This window comes from Giraffa tippelskirchi, chromosome 7 (genome assembly GCF_054371585.1).
Source record: "Giraffa tippelskirchi isolate mGirTip1 chromosome 7, T2T-mGirTip1v1.2.pri, whole genome shotgun sequence".
Lineage (NCBI taxonomy): Eukaryota > Metazoa > Chordata > Mammalia > Artiodactyla > Giraffidae > Giraffa > Giraffa tippelskirchi.
Genome location: NC_137281.1, coordinates 127,902,400 through 127,917,978, shown reverse-complemented (window position 1 = coordinate 127,917,978; position 15,579 = coordinate 127,902,400). Strand labels below are relative to the sequence as shown.

The window sequence follows — 15,579 nt, the reverse complement described above, 5'->3', positions numbered from 1 at the left end:
CAGGTGGTGACTGCAGCCATGAAATTGAAAGACTCTTGCTCCTTGGAAGAAAAGTTATGACCAACCAAGACGGCATATTAAAAAGCAGAGACATTACTTTGCTAACAAAGGTCCGTCTAGTCAAAGCTATGGTTTTTCCAGTAGTCATTATGGATGTGAGCATTGGACTATAAAGAAAGCTGAGCACCAAAGAATTGGTGCTTTTGAACCGTAATTTTTGAGAAGACTCTTGAGAATCCCTTGGACTGCAAGGAGATCCAAGCAGTCAATCCTAAAGGAAATCAGTTCTGAATATTCATTGGAAGGACTGATGCTGAAGTTGAAGCTCCAATACTTTGGCCACCTGATGAGAAGAACTGACTCATTTGAATAGACCCTGATGCTGGGAAAGATCGAAGGCAGGAGGAGAAGGGGATGACAGAGAATGAGAGATGGTTGGATGGCATCACCGATTCAATGGACATGAGTTTGAGTAAACCTCAGAAGTTGGCAATGGACAGGGAGGCCTGGTGTGCTGCAGTCCATGGGGTCACAAAGAGTCGGACACTACTGAGGGACTGAACTGACTGACTGATACATATATACATAAATACCTTGAACAGCCCAGGTTTGGATAGCGTGCATTTGGACTGCACAAAGTCCACTTACAGGTGGATATTTTTCAATAGTAAATACTATAGTACTACATGGAGAGGGAAGTAGCAGCCCACTCCAGTATTCTTGCCTGGGAAATCCTATGGATAGAGAAGCCTGGCGGGCTACAGTCCATGGGGTGGCAAAGAGTAGGACAGGGCTGAGTGACTGAGCACACACATATAGTATTACATGGCCTCTGGTTGGTTGAGTCAGTGGTTGCAGAAGAAACACAGATTCCAATTAAAGTTATATCGGTTGCTTCTCACAACTCATTCACTGATATCTCATTCGTTTGCTTGTAAGGCCACCTACCTACCATAGGTCAGAGAAAGGCAGGCAGTCTTTTGTTCTGAGCAGCAGTATTCACTGCTACAGATGAGAGTTTTGCTATCATGGAAGAAAGGGACAAAAGACCTAGAGATAGATAACTTGTCATGCCTCCACACTCCCATATCACCAATAAAATTACTGCAGGAGGAAGATGAGCTAAATTTGTCCTGTGGCTTCACCTATCCCTTGGTGAAGGACCATGTGTTGTGTGTGCTCTGGAGTAGTGTTGTGTGAGAAGCTTGGTTTAACAACATAATTTTTAGTGACTGCATATATGATTTGTGAAATTTATAGTTTATTTAATCAACCCTCAATTGTTGGACTTTTTATTATTACAAACAACACAGGAATGACATTGTTAAAGCTAAATCATTTCCTTGGGATAAATTTCTAGAGGTGGAACTTTTGGTTCTAAAATGTATGTATCTTAAACCTTTGAAGAAACACCATTCTCCAGAAATGTACCAATATATGCTCCCTCTCTTTCGTCCTCAGTTTTGTCACCACTTCATATTGTCACTTAACAAGATCTTGGCTAATGTGAAAGGCAATTTTATTGAAATAAACAGTAAAGAATTTTCATAATGAAAACAAAAATGTAAAGAATTCCAAGTTAAACTGATATATTAAACATATGCCTATAAGGCTGCTCTCTCACAAAACTCCACTAAAATTACATCAAAGGGATTTTTAAAATAAATCAACAAAAACAAGAAGAACAGGAAATAAAATAACAGCAGCAACATACTGAAAGATGGAAAACAGATGAACAAGGATAATTCACTAGCCAGGCTATTAAAGTCAAATCCCAAACCAGCAGTGGAGAAAACAGACCCAACCTGACTCACACAGAAGAAGACCCAGAAAAAAAACAACAGGAACTAACACAAATTTAACTCAAGTTTATTTCCCACTTGGATAATTACTAAAACTGTTGAAACTTGTAACTTTATTTCCAACATAAATTCTTTCTAGTACATTCTACACAGTGCTAGAAAAAAATGATTTTTTAAAACACACTATATATTTTTAAACACATCTCTTATTTCATTCCGCTGGTGAAAATTCTTGGTTGCCAAGCTATACGTCCTTGAGAATGAAGTTCCAAGTTCCTTATTTGGCAAACTCCCCTCTCCATAACCCAACTCCCACTTACCTCTTACTATTCATTCATAAAAAGTTAAAGGTCAGATATGTGTCAGACACTGTAGAAAGCATTCAGTTCAATTCAGTCACTCAGTCGTGTCTGACTGTTTGCAACCCCATGGACTGCAGCACACCAGGCCTCCCTGTCCATCACCAACTCCTGGAGTTTACTCAAACTCATGTCCATTGAGTTGGTCATGCCATCCAACCATCTCTACTCTGTTGTCCCCTTCTCCTCCTGCCTTCAATCTTTCCCAGCATCAGGGTCATTTCAAATGAGTCAGTTCTTCTCATCAGGTGGCCAAAATTTTGGAGTTTCAACTTCAACATCAGTCCTTCCAATGAATATTCAGGACTGATTTCCTTTAGGATTGACTGCTTGGATCTCCTTGCAGTCCAAGGGATTCTCAAGAGTCTTCTCCAACACTACAGTTCAAAAGCATCAATTCTTTGGCGCTCAGCTTTCTTTATAGTCCAATGCTCACATCCATAATGACTACTGGAAAAACCATAGCTTTGACTAGACGGACCTTTGCTAGTAAAGTAATGTCTCTGCTTTTTAATATGCCGTCTTGGTTGGTCATAACTTTTCTTCCAAGGAGCAAGAGTCTTTCAATTTCATGGCTGCAGTCACCATCTGCAGTGATTTTGGAGCCCCCAAAAATAAAGTCTGACACTGTTTCCACTATTTCCCCATCTATTTGCCATGAAGTGATGAGACCAGATGCCATGATATTAGTTTTCTGAAAGTTGAGTTTTAAGCCAACTTTTTCACTCCCCTCTTTCACTTTCATCAAGATGCTCTTTAGTTCTTCTTCGCTTTCTGCCATAAGAGTGGTGTCATCTGCATATCTGAGGTTATTGATAATTCTCCTGGCAATCTTGATTCCAGCTTTTGCTTCCTGCAGCCCAGCGTTTCTCATGATGTACTCTGCATATAAGTTAAATAAGCAGGGTGACAATGTACAGCCTTGACATACTCCTTTCGCTATTTGGAACCAGTCTGTTGTTCCATGTCCAGTTTTAACTGTTGCTTCCCGACCTGTATACAGATTTCTCAAGAGGCAAGTCAGGTGGTCTGGTATTCCCATCTCTTTAAGAATTTTCCAGAGTTTGTTGTGGTCCACAAAGTCAAAGGCTTTCGCATAGTCAATAAAGCAGAAGCAGATGTTTTTCCTGAACTCTCTTGCTTTTTCAATGATCCAGTGGATGTTGGCAATTTGATCTCTGGTTCCTCTGCCTTTTCTAAATCCAGCTTGATCATCTTAGTGATACCATAATAAGCAAAAAGTGACATATCTCTCTTCTCATGAAGTGTATCATCTAATGGAAAAGACAAACATTAACTTAAGAATCTTGAACAACATATAAAGGCAAAAATTATGATATAATAAGAATGCTCTGCTGCTGCTGCTGCTGCTAAGTCGCTTCAGTTGTGTCCGACTCTGTGCGACCCCATAGACGGCAGCCCACCAGGCTCTCCCATCCCTGGGATTCTCCAGGCAAGAATACTGGAGTGGGTTGCCATTTCCTTCTCCAGTGCATGAAAGGGAAAAGTGAAAGTGAAGTCGCTCAGTCATGTCCGACTCTTAGCAACCCCATGGACTGTAGCCTACCAGGCTCCTCCATCCATGGGATTTTCCAGGCAAGAGTACTGGAGTGGGGTGCCATTGCCTTCTCCAAATAAGAGTGCTCAGTCATGTCCAACTCTTTGCTATCCCATGGACTGTAGCCACTAGGCTCCTCTGTCCATAGGATTCCTCAGGCAAGAATACTGGAGTGGGTTGCCATTTCCTTCTCCAGGACTTCTTCCCAACTCAAGGATGGAACCTGCATCTTTTGTGTCTCCTGCATTGGCAGGCAGAGTCTTTACCACCAGCACCACCTGGGAAGATTGGAAAATTATGATAAGTGGTATTAAAAATAAATACATTGAGCTATGAGAGCATGTAACTCGGAAGTGGGAAAATAAAAGGATGATCAGGGAAGGATTCCTTCAAGAACAGATGACTGATGTGAGAGCTGATGGAGAGAGGTTTACCAGGCCAAGGGACAGGAAGGGAGACAGAATATTTAGGGCAGAGGCTACAGCATGTACAAAGGCCCTGATATGGGAAAAGCATAGCATACCTAAGAAAATGAAAGGCCACTATGATTAAAGCATAGAGAGGGAAGAGGAACTTGCTATGAGATGAAAATGGAGAGATAGGTAGGGCTCAGATCATACAGGAGTTCTGCCATTTTAGCTACTTGGCTAAACTAAGAGTAATGAGAAGCCTTGATATGATTGAGGAATAGAGTTTTACAGACTGAAATGTGTCCCCTCAAAAAAAAAAAAAAAGAATTTTATATTGAAGGCTTAATCCCACAATGTGACTATTTGGAGATAGGGCCTTTAAGAAAGTAATGAAGGTTAAGTGAAGTCATAAGGGTGCAACCCTAATCTAATAGGACTGGTGTATTTATTATAAAAAGATAAATGACTAGACACCAGAGATTGCTGTATGTGCATGTGTACAGAGAAAAGGCCAGATAAGGACACAGAGAGAAAGCCACTTTCTAAAAACCAAGGGAGAGAATTCTCTCCAGAATGGCTGCTGGCACCTTGACCTTGGACTTCTAGACTCTAGAACTTTGAGAAAATTGATTTCTTTTGTTTTAGTCAGTCTGTGGTATTCTATTATGGCAGCCCAGGCAGACTTATACAGGGAGTAATATTCTATATGCCTTTTGAATCAATCAGTTTAGCTATTGTGTAGAAAATTCACTGGAAGGAAGCTGGGATGGATATAGCTGAATATGGAGGTACCAATTAATAGATTCTTTCAAAAGTCTAGACAAGAAATGTTGGTAACTCTGATTAGGAAAGTGATGAGGACTTGCAGCGAAGTGGATTATCAGAAGTGATTTCAACTATGAGTGACTAAATAAATAAATAACAGTATCTTACTTGAGATAGAAGTTTATTTCTCTTTCAGGTGAAAGTCCAAAACTAGGTAATGCACGACTGGTATAGTGCTTCACAGGGCAAGGGACTCAGGCTTCTGTTTGGCTCCACTATGTGTAGCCCCCATATTCCTAAAGTCACCTCATGGACCAAGATACCTGCTGTAGCTCCAGCTACCATGTCCATATACCTTCTAGCAAGAGGGAGGAAGAAGAGGGAGAATGAGACACCATTTCAATTTAAGGAAACCCTCAGGATATCCTGCACATACTGTTGGCCAAAATCTAACTGGAAGAGGCTGGAAAATACAGTCTTTTTTCAGGGTGGCCACGTGTCCATCTAAAACTGGAAGGATCAATTCCTTATGGAAGGAGGAAACAGTTTGAGGGAGAACCAGCACTCTGTCACAGGACCTAATGATGGATTGGACATGGGGCATGAGAGTAGCAGGAGTTGAAATTCTGGTTCTTCCACCAGATGAGTGGATGTAGCTGTCATTCACTGAAGTTAGATCCTAAATCTCCAATCTCTCATCACTCATCCCTGTTACCCATCCCTCATCCCCTCCAAATACAACTCTTAGATTTACTGAATCACTGGTGTTCTAAAACTCATTAGAGATGCAAGTTTGTGAGGCCTGAAGCATATACCATTTGGGGAGCCAATTCTAGGAGGGTGAACACAAAGTTACAAATACAAAATTAAGTATAACGCCTTGGGAGGGGCCTATGCAAGCAAGTGGCCCAAAAATTAAACTTCATTTACTTTGGGCACTTTGAAAAAGCTGGCTTAAAACTCAACATTCAAAAAATTAAAATCATGGCATCTGGACCCATCACTTCATGGCAAACAGATGGGGAAACAATGGAAACCGTGACAGACTTTATTTTCTTGGGCTCCAAAATCTCTGTGGACAGTTTTTGCATCCACAAGATTAAGACACTTGCTCCTTGGAAGAAAAGCTATGACAAGCCTAGACAGCATATTAAAAAGCAGAGACATCACTTTGCCAACAAAGGGCCATATAGTCAAAGCCATGGTTTTTCCAGTGTCATGTACAGATCTGAGAGTTGGACTGTAAAGAAGACTAGCCCCAAAGAATTGATGCTTTCTAACTGTGGTGCTTGAGAAGACTCTTGTGAGTCCCTTGGACAGCAAGGAGATCAAACCAGACAATCCTAAAGGAAATCAACCCTGAATAGTTATTGGAAAGACTGATGCTGAAGCTCTAATACTTTGGTCACCTGATGGGAAGAGCCAACTCAATGGAAAAGGCCATGATGCTGGGAAAGATAGAGGGCAGAAAAAGAGGGCGACAGAGAATGAGATGGTTGGATGGCATCACCAACTCAGGGACATGAGTTTGAGCAAACTCTGAGAGACAGTGAAGGACAGCGAAGCCTGACATGCTGCCGTTCATGGGGTTGAAAAGAGTTGGACAGTTAGACACAACTGAGCGACTGAACAACAACATAATGTTGCGGGGGGAGGGATAAATTTTAAAATCAGTGGAAGAAACTATTTGGAGACCTTAGAATTAGCTGTTGTATTAGTCAGGGTTCTCCAGAGAAGGAGGGAGAGGGAGAGAGGGACTTATATTATGAGGAATTGGCTCACAGGATTAAGAAGGCTGAGAAGTCCAGTCCTACAGTCAGCTCAGCCATCTATAAGCTGGAGAGCCAGGGAAGTTGGTGAGGTAATTCCAGTCCAAGTCTAGAAGCCTGAGAACCCAGGGAGTCAATGGTATAAATCCCAGTGCAAGGGCAGAAGACCACTATTCCAGTTCAAGCTGGAAAGCAGAAAGAAAAACGGGGTGGCAAATTCCTCCATCCTCTGCCTTTTGTTCTATTCAGGCCCTCAAGGGATTAGATGATACCCACCCATATTGGGGAAGGATATCTGCTTTGCCAAGTGCAATGATTGAATGTGCTCATCTCATTGAGAGACACCCTCACAAACACACCCAGAAGTACTGTTTAATCTGAGCGATATGTGGAGAAGTCAACACATAAAATTAATCATCACAACTCTGTACATATGCTCTTCCCTTTGCCTGAGAAGCCATTCTTCTTTCCTTCCCCTTCTCCTAGAGAACTTTTAGCTATCTTAAGACTCAGTTCTGAACTTCCCTTCTCTGGGAAGTCTTCCTGGACACTTCCCAACCCTTGAGGAGATGCCTCTCCCAGAGCACCCCATGTGGATCTCTGTGGGGTCCCCCTGACCCCAGTGAAGACCTGCTCACGAGTCCGTCTGGCCTAGAGTTTCCCAGCTCTCTGCGGGCAGGAATGACACCCAGTTAATGTGTGTGCCACCAGCGCCTAACATATGTCTTGTAGCCACTCAACACCCATTTACAGAAGGGAGGGATGAGGGGAGGGGATTCTTCTCCATAAGATAACTTGGCAGCATAAAGTACCTATATTAGGCCAAAAAATGCATCACTCTCGGGTGAAAGGAAAGAATGCTTCTTCTTTATTATCTATAACTGATACAATTTTGCTCAAGAATTTCCACCCCACTGAAAAGTAGAAGGGTGAAAGAGAAAGGACAATGGGAGCTTAAACTTACCAATTAAAGTTATCTTAGCCTCGGGCTTCCTTGGTGCTGGAGTATTCGGATAAGAATCGGCCTGCCAAGGCAGGGGACTGGGGTTCAATCCCTGGTCTGGGAAGATTCCACATGTCGCAGAGCAGCTAACCCACAACTACTGAGCTGGTGCTCCACAAGAGAAGCCACTGCAATGAGAAGCCCGAGCACTGTAGTGAAGGGAAGCCCTGACTAGAGAAACTCGAGAGCCGCAACTAGAGAAAGTCTGCTTGCAGCAGCAAAGATCCAGCGCAGTGAAAAGTAAATAAATAAATACATTTTAAAAAGGTAACTTAGTCTCTTTAAGTTTAACTGCACCTTTTGGGTAGCTGATCTCTTTCAGGAAAGTTCTTAGTCTCTCCTTTTCTGGCTTTTCCCTAAGATGGTGCCAACTGTTAAGGGTATTCATGTGATCTCATGGTAGGGGTGGGAAAATGAGACCTCACTCTGCACACTGTGGCACCTCAGTAAGATGATGCAGATTTCATCAGGCCTTTTGTAGCCGTGGGTTGGCAACCACTTCTGAGACTCAGGGTTCTAGCCACTTACCTCTGGTTGTAAAGCCCTCAAGCATTAGTTTAGGGGGTTCCCCAGACTGTTCATCATCTCCAGTGGTACTTCCTGAGGGAACCAGGAATACGTAGCTTCTCCCACTTGTACCCTGCAGGAGGGGCAAAGATAAATCCAAGGCCTCCCCTCCTTTCTTAGAGGGAAAGTGGTCTGCCCACTCCCATCTCTTCCTGCTTTCCTATGACCCCTCCTTGCCTTCCATTCTGAAACATCAGCCTGGGGGCAGGCTGCCAGAACAGGCAGGCTGGGGCTGCCCGCTGCACTTCTCCGAGCCCTTTCTTCCCAGGCTGCTCCAGATCCCAAGGGCGACTTTCTCTCCTTCCCACTCAGCAGGTACTTTCCTTATGTCATAGCCTCAGTTTTCTCTGCCATATGGTGTGTACTAAATGCCACTTTTACTTTTGCCAAGGTCTGGATTTTGAAACGTTCATGGAGCTTTACAATTTTATAAAACCTTTCTCTCTTGGTAGTGTCTGGCTTTCTCAAGACTACTGTGTTTCTTCAGATTCAAAAATCTTATTTTGGTAGTTAAAAGCTGCTTACTTTCTTTGGCATTTCTGACATCACAGTTCTGTTTATCCTCCAAGGCTGATGGATACTTCTGGGTGACGAAGGAGAAGGTCTCATTAGAAATGCCAAAAATACTACCATGTTTTAAAAAATATCTTCCATCACAAATTTTTCTTAGAACAGCAACCCCTTCATTCATTTTATATGGCTATTTCTATCACCTATATTATTTTTTGGAAGGTCAAATCTATCTCTGTCTTGGAGACACCAAGGAATATGATAAGCATCATGACTCTTGAGTTTCAAGCTTTGAGACAGTCACTGCACAACACAATTGAATGAATGTGCAATTTGGGTATGATCTCATAGATGACAAGAACTGTGAAAAATCTTACAGTCCTTCGGCAGAACCTAACCTTTTGTAGCCCCCTGAACTTCTAAGTTCCTCTAGTAAAAAAAAAAAAAACCTCTCATGGTCTTATATGTTGGACTTCTACAATCTGTATGTACTAAGTGTCAGGAGGCCTCCTGAAGCCTGTTCCAACTGAGTTGACGCTGATGACTAATGCAGTGCTTAGCCTGTGGCCCAAAGCTTAAGGCCTCCACCTAGAGCAACCATCTGCAATGGTGTGCCCTGGCACCACCTAACAATGTCTGGATGCATTTGGACATATTTTGATTGAGGGGCTACTGGTGTCTAATGGATAGAGGTCAGAGATGCTGCTAAGCACTCTCCAATGCCCAGCACAGCCTGCCCACAGCAAGGAATTATCCAACTCCAAATGTCAATATTGCTGAAGTTGAGAACTACGGACACAGAAAATTCTATCCGTTTTAGGCATTTTTCACCAAATCACTGTTTCCACCTTGGTCGAGGCCATGTATTCCCTGGATTACTACAACAGTCTCCTCAATGGTTGCCTTGCTCCTCTGTTTCCCACAGTTAGTTCTTTTTTTCCCCCAGTGTTTAAAATTTTAATTTTTAATTTACATACAGAAAAATTCATCATGTCTGGTGATTTTCCTATCACCACAATCAAGATACAGAGTGGCAGCTCAATTTTCAAAGTCTTTGCTATGCTGTTTAGGTCCATTCCTCACATGAGCCACTCTAGGGTTAACCCCAATCTTGGCAGTGATTTACATTGTAGTTAGGCTCTCCAAGTCTTTGCTGTGCTTCTGTGGGTGTGTGCTGCACATGTGGAACTTGGGTATGTGCCCAGTGTCAATCCCAGTCTCTACTATTCAGGATTTCCTCTACATCCTCTGACTCCCAGAGGCCCTTTTCTCTGTTCTTCTGGACTGAAAGATGGGGAGCTCCCAGAATATTTTCCCTCTACATTTACTGTGCTGGTCTGAGTGACTGAGCCTGTCCTTTAGGTGAAGTAACAAGAGAAAAGGGAGGAAAAATAATTGGAAAGGAGTTCCCTGATGGTCCAGTGGTGGAGAATCTGCTTTCCAATGCAGGGGACTTGGGTTCAATCCCTAGTCTGGGAACTACAATCCCACTTGTTGCAGGGCGACTAAGCCGGACCCACAACTAGAGAAAGCCAGCATACCACAGTGAAAACTCAGCATAGCCAAAGTAAAAAAGAAAACCCAGGATACCTCCATCAGTTTTTGTATGACGGGGACCCTTTCCAAATTCCTTTATGCAGCAAAATGGATTTTCTCTCAGGGTTTTAGGTGCTTTAGCCCTGCCCTGCTGTGATAATGCCAACTTGATTATTTTTGTCCTCAGGGGAGAGCTAGGAGAGAAAAAAGGAGTTTCCACCCATACTCTCCTGTTCCCAGGGGCCCCTTTTCCCCATCCCCAGGCTAGAAGAAAGGGTTCCTTTTGGAGGTTTTGCAGTCCCTACTTCACTGATTTAGACTGCTCTCAAGTCAGGTAGTAGAGGAGGGAAAAAACTAGAAAACTCAGCAGCACCATCCCAGTCATTTGTCAAGTTCTGACTTCCTGCAGTGTAAGACCTAAAATTAGGGTATAATAATTATGTGCTGCCTTGATACCTGGTAGAATCGGGAATAACCTAACTGCAAGTTTCTATCCCCACTCTGTTCCCACAGCTAAGGTCCCCTGGCCAAACAACTCTCCTTATCATGGGGACCAAGCACAGTGCTTATCCTTGAGTACTAGGTTTCTGATTCCTGCCAATTATGAAATTATTCAAATAAGCCAGCCATACTCTCCTGCAGAAACCAGGGGGCACCTCACCTTCTTGCTACTGCAAAGTCTGCCTCTAGTTGTTCAAGCTATTCCCAAGTACATGGTATTTGGTGTTCCCTCCCCCAGACTGTGAATGTATGTGACTAAAAAAACTGCTGTCCACTTCACCTGTCCAGTTTTGGATGTTATGGTTGGATGGCATCACTGACTCGATGGACATGGGTTTGGGTAAACTCCGGGAGTTGGTGATGGACAGGGAGGCCTGGCGTGCTGCAATTCATGGGGTCGCAAAGAGTCGGACACGACTGAGCGCTGAACTGAACTGAACTGTGCTTGGCCATCCCCATAATCCTAGGGCGAGAATTCCTCTCTCACAAACAGGAAGAAGAAGAGACAATCAAAACACTTCCTTTCTTGGGATGTCCCTGGTGGTCCATCTGTTAAGACTGTGCTTTCACTGCAAGGGGCTTGCATTTGATTCCTGGTTGGGGAACAAAGATGTGTGTGGCCAAGAAAAACCACAAAAAAACACTTCCTTTCCCAATCCACTAGCTGTTTTGCTATTATTTACTCTTCAGAGTCCTCAGGTAGTGCTTTTCATATTCTGCCAGAGTTTTTAGTTGTAATCAGTGGGAGAGAGAGACTGCAGCTTGTTTACTTCACTGTGGTTGGCTCTGGAAGTCACTTAATCCCTACAGTCTAATAAAACTGAAGGATCCTTTTAGAAGGACACGTGTAACAGTGTAACAGGTCATGCCACTGTCCTACTCAGTCTCTCTGATGGCACACTTGTGATTGTTTACAAGGCTGTACAGAATAGAGCATGCAATAACAATAGGCATGTTTTTGCCTCAGGGCCTTTGCAGTGGTGTTCCCTCTGTGTGGGATGTTTCTCCGGATACCATGGTTAATCCCTACAGCTTTAAATCTTTGTGCAGGTATGACCTTCCTAGTGAGGATTAGGACATTTAAAAGAAAATATATCTCATCACCTGCACTCCTTACCTCCCTTTTTCAATTCTCTTCCCCAACACTGATCACATTCTAACTTAACAATATTTACTAATTTACTTTGCTATTGTCTGTTACCTCCTCCTCCCCATTAGAATGTTAGTTCTAGGCTTCTCAAGTGCATTAGTGGTGAAGAACCCGCCTGTCAATGCAGAAGACGTAAGAGATGCAGGTTTGATCCCTGGGTCGAGAAGATCCCCTGGAGAAGGAAATGGCAACCTGCTCCAGTGTCCTTGCCTGGAGCATCCCACGGAGAGAGGAGCCTGGTGGTCTACAATCCTTGGGGTTGCACAGAGTAGGATGTAACTGAGCACCATCTAGGACAATAGGGATTTTAATCTGTTTTGGATCTTGGCACCAGGACAGAGCCAATACATTATGGGTCCTCAACAACTATTTGTTGCCTGAATGAATAAAAATATGTAAAAATACAAACACTTTATTTAGCATGGCTGCAATACAGAGAATGAACTTAGAAAAATTCAGGTCAGAAAAGATTATTTTAATTCTGATCTTCTCTTGATTTTTAATTAGAATACTCCTTTCCTTTTGACCCTGATCATGTCTTAATGTCAAATGAGTCCCAGACATAAAAGACATTTTGGTGACCTTGGGTTTTTAATAGGGGCTACCCAGGCAGAAAAGTGCTGGAAAACATTTTGAACTTCCCTGACACACACCGTCACCAGAATTACCCAAGCCACAATGGGATTCCCCAAACCTCATTTAAACTAATGTATTTTTTCTTTCTGGTTGAAAGACTATTTTACAAACTGAGTTCAAGTAAAATTTGTGTACATAGTCTATGTTCATTTTACACCTCCCACAAAATATATCATTGTCCTTTTCTTGTCAGTATACAAGTCTGTCCAACCTCTCTTTGAGTCTAATATGCGTTCTAAATCACGTCGTGTCTGACACTGTGTGATCCTATAGACTGCAGCTGCCAGGCTCCTCTGTCCATGAGATTCTCCAGGCAAGAATACTGGAGCGGGTTGCCATTTCCTTCTGCAGGGGATCTTTCTGACCCAGGAATTGAACCCGCATCTGTTATGCCTCCTGCATTGGCAGGCGGGTTCTTCACCACTAGCACCACCTGGGAAGCCCTACCAGTTCCCTAGTCATAGTAAAAAGTATAGGGAGGGGGGCAGATCACTAAGAGTGTAGTTGAACTGTGGAATTTCTTAGAGATAATCTTTCTGTATATTGTTACCCTGCTTATTTAACTTATATGCAGAGTACATCATGTGAAATATGAGGCTGAATGAATCACAAGCTGGAATCAAGATTGCTGGGAGAAATATCAACAACCTTAGATATGCAGATGATGCCACCCTTGCGAAGAGGAACTAAAGAGCCTCTTGATGAGGGTGAAAGAGGAGAATGAAAAAGCTGGCTTGAAAGTCAACATTCAAAAAACTAAGATCGTGGCATCTGGTCCCATCACTTCATAGCAAATGAAAGTGGTATTCCCTCAGTCGTGTCTGACTCTTTGGGACCCCGTGGACTACAGCCTACCAGGCTCTTCTGTCCATGGAATTCTCCAGGCAAGAATACTGTGGTGGGTTGCCATTCCCTTCTCCAGAGGACTTCCTTCCCAACCCAGGGATTGAACCCAGGTCTCCTGCATTACAGGCAGTCTTTACTGTCTAAGCCACCAGGGAAACCATGGCAAATAGCAGGGGAAAAAGTGGAAGCAGTGATAGGTTTTATTTTCTAGGGCTCCAGAATCACTGTGGACAATGACTACAGCTATGAAATTAAAAGACACTTGCTCCTTGGAAGAAAAGCTGTGACAAACCTAGACAGTATATCAAAAACCAGAGACATCATTTTGCTGACAAAGTCTGTATATTCAAAGCTATGGTTTTTCCAGTAATCATGTAGGAATGTGAGATTTGGACCATAAAGAAGACTGAGCGCCGAAGAATTGATGCTTGTGAATTGTGGTGCTGGAGAAGACTCTCAAGAGCCCTTCGGACTACAAGGAAATCAAACCAGTCAATCTTAAAGGAAATAAACCCTGAATATTCATTGGAAAGGCTGATGCTAAAGCTCCAATACTTTGGCCACCTGATGCGAAGAGCTGACTCAATGGAAAAGACTCTGATGCTGGGAAAGATTGAAGACAAAAGGAGAAGGGGGCAGCAGAAGATGAGATGAGATAGCATCATTAACTCAATGAAGATGAATTTGAGCAAACTCTGGGGGATAGTGAAGGACAGAGGAGCCTGGCGTGCTGCAGTCCATGGGGTCGCAGAGTTGGTTATGATTTAGCGACTGAACAACAATAATAACCACAAATCCTTCTAGTTTTCTAATTTATGAGAAAACATAGGTATTGTATTAGTTTACATGTTTTGAACTCTGGTTTAATGTTATTTATTAACATGCTGACAAGTCGTTAAACTTAACATTAAAAACAAACTTTAAAAATTCTAATAATTCAGTCTAACACTAATGAAGAAGGATGGCAGTGGGGGCATGTTCTGGAATTTTCTTTTTCTTTGCTTCTCTCATTCGACAAATATGAATTGAGCATCTATTATGGACAGGGCCAAATGCTAGCAGTTGGGGAATAAGCTGTAAATACCATGAGATTTGCCTCAGGCAGCTTCTTTCATTGAAGGTACCTGTATGAATTCTGAGTTCAAGCCTTACTTCTTCCAAACTACTTTCCCATCACATTCAAAAATAAATTAGCTCCAATAAGTCAGTCAATCAAGATGGCGGAGAGAAATATCAATAACCTCAGATATGCAGATGACACTACCCTTACGGCAGAAAGCGAAGAAGAACTAAAGAGCCTCTTGATGAAAGTGAAAGAGGAGAGTGAAAAAAACTGGCTTAAAATTCAACTTTCAAAAAACTAAGATCATGGCATCTTGTCCCATCACTTCATGGGGAATAGATGGGAAAACAATGGAACAGTGACAGACTTTATTTTTGGGGGCTCCAAAATCACTGCAGATGGTGACTGAAGCCATGAAATTAAAAGATGCTTGCTCCTTGGAAGAAAAGCTATGACCAACCTAGACAGCATATTAAAAAGCAGAGACATTACTTTACCAAAAAGGTCCATCTAGTCAAAGCTATGGTTTTTCCAGTGGTCATGTATGGCTGTGAGTGTTGGACTACGAAGAAAGCTGAGCACCAAAGAATTGATACTTTTGAACTATGGTGTTGGAGAAGACTCTTAAGAGCCCCTTGGACTGCAAGGAGATCAAACCTGTCCATCCTAAAGGAAATCAGTCCTAAATATTTATTGGAAGGACTGATGCTGAAGCTGAAAGTCCAGTACTTTGGCCACCTGATGCGAAGGGCCACTCAATGGAAAAGACTCTGATGCTTGGAAAGATTGAAGGCAGGAGAAGGGGATGACAGAGGATCAGATGGTTGGATGGCATCACCAACTGTCTGGACATAAGTTTGAGCAAGCTCTGGGAGTCGAAGGACAGGGAAGCCTGGCGTGCTGCAGTCTATGCGGTCGCAAAGAGTCGGACACGACTGAGCGACTGAACTGAACTGAGTCAGTACTTCCTACAGAAACTAATTCTTAGTGAGCGATTAGGCAATGACTCACGAGAGCACTCATCCAGACAGCAATCATCATTCAATCATACTTCAATAAATAAACTCTACTGAGGAAACAAATGTGTTAACCAAGTACCGGAAG

At 42.8% G+C, this 15,579-nt stretch overlaps 1 long non-coding RNA gene across 1 annotated transcript; it reads right to left on the bottom strand.

Moving 5' to 3' along the window:
- Positions 1-1,851: 1,851 nt before the first annotated feature.
- LOC145513353 (uncharacterized) lies at positions 1,852-9,620 on the bottom strand. Its single transcript, XR_014059326.1, has 4 exons — positions 8,759-9,620; positions 8,195-8,306; positions 7,628-7,794; positions 1,852-3,435 (listed from the first exon to the last, which is right to left on the bottom strand). It is a non-coding gene; the product is annotated as an uncharacterized LOC145513353 (long non-coding RNA).
- Between the last annotated feature and the right edge of the window lie 5,959 nt (positions 9,621-15,579).